Source organism: Zea mays, chromosome 6 (genome assembly GCF_902167145.1).
Source record: "Zea mays cultivar B73 chromosome 6, Zm-B73-REFERENCE-NAM-5.0, whole genome shotgun sequence".
NCBI classification, from domain to species: domain Eukaryota; kingdom Viridiplantae; phylum Streptophyta; class Magnoliopsida; order Poales; family Poaceae; genus Zea; species Zea mays.
Genome location: NC_050101.1, coordinates 71,702,233 through 71,709,096, shown reverse-complemented (window position 1 = coordinate 71,709,096; position 6,864 = coordinate 71,702,233).

The window sequence follows — 6,864 nt, the reverse complement described above, 5'->3', positions numbered from 1 at the left end:
TACTAATATACTTGTCTAAGTGTTAGAAACAGAGATGAAAAATAAAAGAAGAGAGGTGCAAAAGACTTGGCTGTGTACAGCCAAGACTCAGCTCAGTCTGGCACGCCGGACTGTCCGGTGGTGCACCGGACAGTGTCCGGTGCGCCAGGCTGACTCGACGTGAAGAGGCCGCTCTCGGGAATTCGCCGACGGCGTACGGCTAAAAATCACCGGACTGTCCGGTGTGCACCGGACTGTCCGGTGAGCCAACGGTCGGCCGAGCCAACGGTCGGCCGCGGAATCTGCGCGCGACACGTGGCCAGGCCAACGGTTGGAAGGGGGCACCGGACTGTCCGGTGTGCACCGGACATGTCCGGTGCGCCAACGGCTCCCAGATCTGCAACGGTCGGCTGCGCTGTTTAAGGAAAGGAATCGGGCACCGGACAGTGTCCGGTGTGCACCGGACTGTCCGGTGCACCCGACGACTGAAGGCAAGAATGGCCTTCCAGATTTGCTCTCAACGGCTCCTAGCTGCCTTGGGGCTATAAAAGGGACCCCTAGGCGCATGGAGGAGATATCCAAGCAACCTTAGAGCATTCTTGATCATCCACACTCAGTCTTTGCGCATTCGTTTGTCATTCTAAGTGATTCGAGCTCTGTTCTAGTGAGAACGTTGAGATAGTCTTTTGAGCTCGATTCTTGGCCGTGTGTGTGCGCATTTTGCTGTGGATTTGTGTGTGTTGCTTCCCTCTCTTACTCTGTGCTTCTTTGTGAAATTCAATTGTAAGGGCGAGAGACTCCAAGTTGTGGAGATTCCTCGCAAACGAGAAAAGATCAAAGTAAAGAAGAACACCGTGGTATTCAAGTTGATCATTGGATCACTTGAGAGGAGTTGAGTGCAACTCTCGTCCGTTGGGACGCCACAACGTGGAGTAGGCAAGTTTTATACTTGGCCGAACCACGGGATAACCACCGTGTCATCTCTGTGATTGATTTCTTGTGGTTATTGTGTTTTGACTCCTCTCTAGCCACTTGGCAATTATTAATTGTGCTAACGATTAACCAAGTTTTTGTGGCTATAAGTTTAAGTTTTACAGGATCACCTATTCACCCCCCCTCTAGGTGCTCTCAATTGGTATCAGAGGCGTTCTCTTCAAGAAGGGACTAATCGCCCGAAGAGATGGATACTAAGGGAAAGGGGATGGTGGTCGACAACAACGAGAAGGAGTCTATCTTCAACGAGCCGAAGAATGACAAGTCTACCGACTTGGGCTCAAGCCACAAGCGCAAAGATGGGAAGAAGAAGAAGACAAGGCACATCAAGGAGATCGTCTACTACGACAGCGACGAATCCTCTTCTTCCCAAAGGGACGACGACAACGACTACAGGAAGACGGTCAATTCGAACTTTTCATTTGATTATTCTCGTATTCCACATAGTTCGAATTCGCATTTGCTGTCCATTCCTCTTGGCAAACCTCCACACTTTGATGGGGAGGACTACGGATTTTGGAGTCACAAAATGCGTAGTCATTTATTCTCTCTCCATCCAAGCATATGGGAGATTGTAGAGAATGGAATGAAATTTGATAGCTCGGATAGCCCTATGTTTATTAATGAACAGATTCATAAAAATGCACAAGCTACTACTGTGTTGCTAGCCTCTTTGTGCAGGGACGAGTACAACAAGGTGAGCGGCTTGGACAATGCCAAGCAGATATGGGACACCCTCAAGATTTCTCACGAGGGGAACGACATCACCATGCTCACTAAAATGGAGTTGGTGGAGGGCGAACTTGGAAGGTTTGCGATGATAAGGGGCGAGGAGCCAACCCAAACATACAATCGGCTCAAGACCCTTATCAACAAAATAAGGAGCTATGGAAGCACGCGATGGACGGACCATGACGTCGTCCGACTATTACTAAGGTCCTTTACCATTCTTGATCCTCATTTGGTGAATAATATTCGTGAGAATCCCAGGTACACCAAAATGTCGCCCGAAGAAGTCCTAGGAAAATTCGTCAGCGGGCGAATGATGATTAAAGAAGCAAGGTACGTGGATGACGCCTTGAATGGACCTATCAATGAGCCGCAACCTCTTGCTCTCAAAGCAACAAGAAGCAAGGAGGCGCTACCTAGCAAGGTGGCACAAATTGAGGCGGCCGGACTTAATGATGAAGAGATGGCTCTCATCATCAAACGCTTCAAGATGGTGCTAAAGGGTCACAAGGGGCAGCCAAGCAAGACCAAGACAAAGGGGAAGCGCTCATGCTTCAAGTGCGGTAAGATTGGTCATTTTATCGCTAACTGTCCCGATAATGATAGTGACCAGGAACAGGGAAACAAGAGGGAAAAGAAGAAGAATTACAAGAAGGCAAAGGGCGAGGCGCATCTAGGCAAGGAGTGGGACTCGGACTGCTCCTCTTCCGACTCCGACAACGAGGGACTCGCCGCCACCGCCTTCAACAAATCAGCCCTCTTCCCTAACGAGCGTCACACATGCCTTATGGCAAGGGAGAAGAAGGTATGTACTCGGAACTCTACCTATGCTTCTTCAAGTGAGGACGAATCTAGTGATGAGGATGAAGTAGATTACTCATGTTTGTTTAAGGGCCTAGATAGAACCAAGGTAGACAAAATTAATGAATTTATTGATGCCTTGAATGATAAGAACATGCTTCTAGAAAAGCAAGAAGATTTGTTGTATGAAGAACATGATAAATTTGTAGAAGCTCAACGATCTCATGCTCTAGAAGTTAAAAGAAATGAAATGCTTTCTTGTGAATTATCTTCTTGCCATAAGACAATTTCTAAATTAAGGAGCATTAATGATGATTTGAATGCTAAGTTAGAGATTGCTAGTAAATCTACCTCTTGTGTAGAAAATGTTGTAACGTGCACTAGGTGTAAAGATATTAACATTGATGCTTATAGTGAACACCTAGCTTGCATTTCTAAATTAAATGAAGAGGTAGCTAGTCTTAATGCCCAACTTGAGACTAGCAAAAGTGATTTTGATAAGCTAAAATTTGCAAGGGATGCCTACACGATTGGTAGACACCCCTCAATTAAGGATGGACTTGGCTTCAAGAGAGAAGCCAAGAACTTAACAAGCCATAAGGCTCCCATTCCCGCCAAGGAGAAAGGGAAGGCCCCTATGGCTAGTAGTGTGCAAAAGAACCATGCGTTTATGTACCATGATAAGAGAAAGACTAGAAATGCTAATAGGAATTATAATGCTTATGATGATTTTAACTCTCATGCCATGTTTGCTTCTAGTTCTTCCTATCAGCATGGTAGAAATATGTCTAGGAGAAATGCTATTCATCATGTGCCTAGAAAGAATATTATTCATGCTCCTAGGAAAGTAGTGAATGAACCTTCTACAATTTATTGTGCTTTAAATGCTTCCTTTGCTATTTGTAGAAAGGATAGGAAAATAGTTGCTAGAAAGTTAGGGGCAAAATGCAAGGGAGACAAAACTTGCATTTGGGTCCCTAAGGATATTTGCACTAACCTTGTAGGACCCAACATAAGTTGGGTACCTAAGTCCCAAGCCTAAATTTGCCTTGCAGGTTTATGCATCCGGGGGTTCAAGCTGGATTATCGACAGCGGATGCACAAACCATATGACGGGGGAGAAGAAGATGTTCTCCTCCTACGTCAAGAATAAGGATTCCCAAGATTCAATTATATTCGGTGATGGGAATCAAGGCAAGGTAAAAGGGTTAGGTAAAATTGCAATTTCTAATGAGCACTCTATCTCTAATGTGTTTTTAGTAGAGTCTCTTGGATATAATTTGCTATCGGTTAGTCAATTATGCAATATGGGATATAACTGTCTATTTACAAATATAGATGTGTCTGTCTTTAGAAGAAGTGATGGTTCACTAGCTTTTAAGGGTGTATTAGACGACAAACTTTATTTAGTTGATTTTGCAAAAGAGGAGGCCGGTCTAGATGCATGCTTAATTGCTAAGACTAGCATGGGCTGGCTGTGGCATCGCCGCTTAGCACATGTGGGGATGAAGAACCTTCACAAGCTTCTAAAGGGAGAACACGTGATAGGTCTAACCAATGTTACTTTCGAAAAAGATAGACCGTGTGCAGCTTGTCAAGCAGGTAAACAAGTGGGAGGAGCGCATCACAGCAAGAATGTGATGACCACATCAAGACCCCTGGAGCTGCTACATATGGACCTCTTCGGACCCGTCGCCTATCTAAGCATAGGGGGGAGTAAGTATGGTCTAGTTATTGTTGATGACTTTTCCCGCTTCACTTGGGTGTTCTTTTTGCAGGATAAGTCTGAAACCCAAGGGACCCTCAAGCGCTTCCTCAGGAGAGCTCAAAATGAGTTTGAGCTCAAAGTGAAGAAGATAAGGAGCGACAACGGGTCCGAGTTCAAGAACCTTCAAGTGGAGGAGTTCCTTGAAGAGGAAGGGATCAAGCACGAGTTCTCCGCTCCCTACACACCACAGCAAAATGGTGTGGTAGAGAGGAAGAACAGGACGCTCATCGATATGGCAAGGACGATGCTAGGAGAGTTCAAGACCCCCGAGTGCTTTTGGACGGAAGCCGTGAACACGGCTTGTCACGCCATCAACAGGGTCTACCTTCATCGCCTCCTCAAGAAGACTTCGTATGAGCTACTAACCGGTAACAAACCCAATGTATCTTACTTTCGTGTATTTGGGAGCAAATGCTACATTCTAGTGAAGAAGGGTAGAAATTCAAAATTTGCTCCCAAAGCTGTAGAAGGGTTTTTGTTAGGTTATGACTCAAATACAAAGGCGTATAGAGTCTTCAACAAATCATCAGGTTTGGTTGAAGTCTCTAGCGACGTTGTATTTGATGAGACTAATGGCTCTCCAAGAGAGCAAGTTGTTGATTGTGATGATGTAGATGAAGAAGATGTTCCGACGGCCTCTATACGAACCATGGCGATTGGAGAGGTTCGGCCACAGGAACAAGATGAACGAGATCAACCTTCTTCCTCAACTATGGTGCATCCCCCAACTCAAGACGATGAACAGGTTCAACAACAGGAGACGTGTGATCAAGGGGGAGCACAAAGTGATCAAGTGATGGAGGAAGAAGCGGAACCGGCACCTCCAACCCAAGTTCGAGCGATGATTCAAAGGGATCATCCCGTCGACCAAATTCTGGGTGACATTAGCAAGGGAGTAACTACTCGGTCTAGATTAGTTAATTTTTGTGAACATTACTCCTTTGTCTCTTCTATTGAGCCTTTCAGGGTAGAAGAGGCCTTGCTAGATCCGGACTGGGTGTTGGCCATGCAAGAGGAGCTCAACAACTTCAAGAGGAATGAAGTTTGGTCGCTGGTGCCACGTCCCAAGCAGAATGTTGTGGGAACCAAGTGGGTGTTCCGCAACAAACAAGACGAGCACGGAGTGGTGACGAGGAACAAGGCTCGACTTGTGGCAAAAGGTTATGCCCAAGTTGCAGGTTTGGACTTTGAGGAGACTTTTGCTCCTGTGGCTAGGCTAGAGTCCATTCGTATCTTGCTAGCATATGCCGCTCACCATTCTTTCAGGTTGTACCAAATGGATGTGAAGAGCGCTTTCCTCAACAGGCCAATAAAGGAGGAAGTGTACGTGGAGCAACCCCCTGGCTTCGAGGATGAACGGTACCCCGACCACGTGTGTAAGCTCTCTAAGGCGCTCTATGGACTTAAGCAAGCCCCAAGAGCATGGTATGAATGCCTAAGAGACTTCTTAATCGCTAATGCTTTCAAGGTTGGGAAAGCCGATCCAACTCTTTTCACTAAGACATGTGATGGTGATTTGTTTGTGTGCCAAATTTATGTCGATGACATAATATTTGGCTCTACTAATAAAAAGTCTTGTGAAGAGTTTAGCAGGGTGATGACACAGAAATTCGAGATGTCAATGATGGGCGAGTTGAACTACTTCCTTGGGTTCCAAGTGAAGCAACTCAAGGATGGCACCTTCATCTCTCAAACGAAGTACACGCAAGACTTGCTAAAGCGGTTTGGGATGAAGGACGCCAAACCCGCAAAGACTCCGATGGGAACCGACGGACACACCGACCTCAACAAAGGAGGTAAGTCCGTTGATCAAAAAGCATACCGGTCAATGATAGGATCGTTACTTTACTTATGTGCTAGTAGACCGGATATTATGCTTAGCGTATGCATGTGTGCTAGATTTCAATCCGATCCTAAGGAGTGTCACTTAGTGGCGGTGAAGCGAATCCTTAGATATTTAGTTGCTACGCCCTGTTTCGGGATCTGGTATCCAAAAGGGTCTACCTTTGACTTAATCGGATATTCAGATTCCGACTATGCTGGATGTAAGGTCGATAGGAAGAGTACATCGGGGACGTGCCAATTCTTAGGAAGGTCCCTGGTGTCGTGGAACTCTAAGAAACAAACTTCTGTTGCCCTATCCACCGCTGAGGCCGAGTATGTTGCCGCAGGACAGTGTTGCGCGCAACTACTTTGGATGAGGCAAACCCTCAGGGACTTTGGCTACAATCTGAGCAAAGTCCCACTCCTATGTGATAATGAGAGTGCTATCCGCATGGCGGAAAATCCTGTTGAGCACAGCCGCACAAAGCACATAGACATCCGGCATCACTTTCTGAGAGACCACCAGCAAAAGGGAGATATCGAAGTGTTTCATGTTAGCACCGAGAACCAGCTAGCCGATATCTTTACCAAGCCTCTAGATGAGAAGACCTTTTGCAGGTTGCGTAGTGAGCTAAATGTCTTAGATTCGCGGAACTTGGATTGAATTATAGCATACATGTGTTTATGCTTTTGATCATGTTCATTCTGCATTTTGTTGCTTATTGTGGTGCTCAGGTTGTACAAACACCCCTTGGACCTCACAAGTCCGT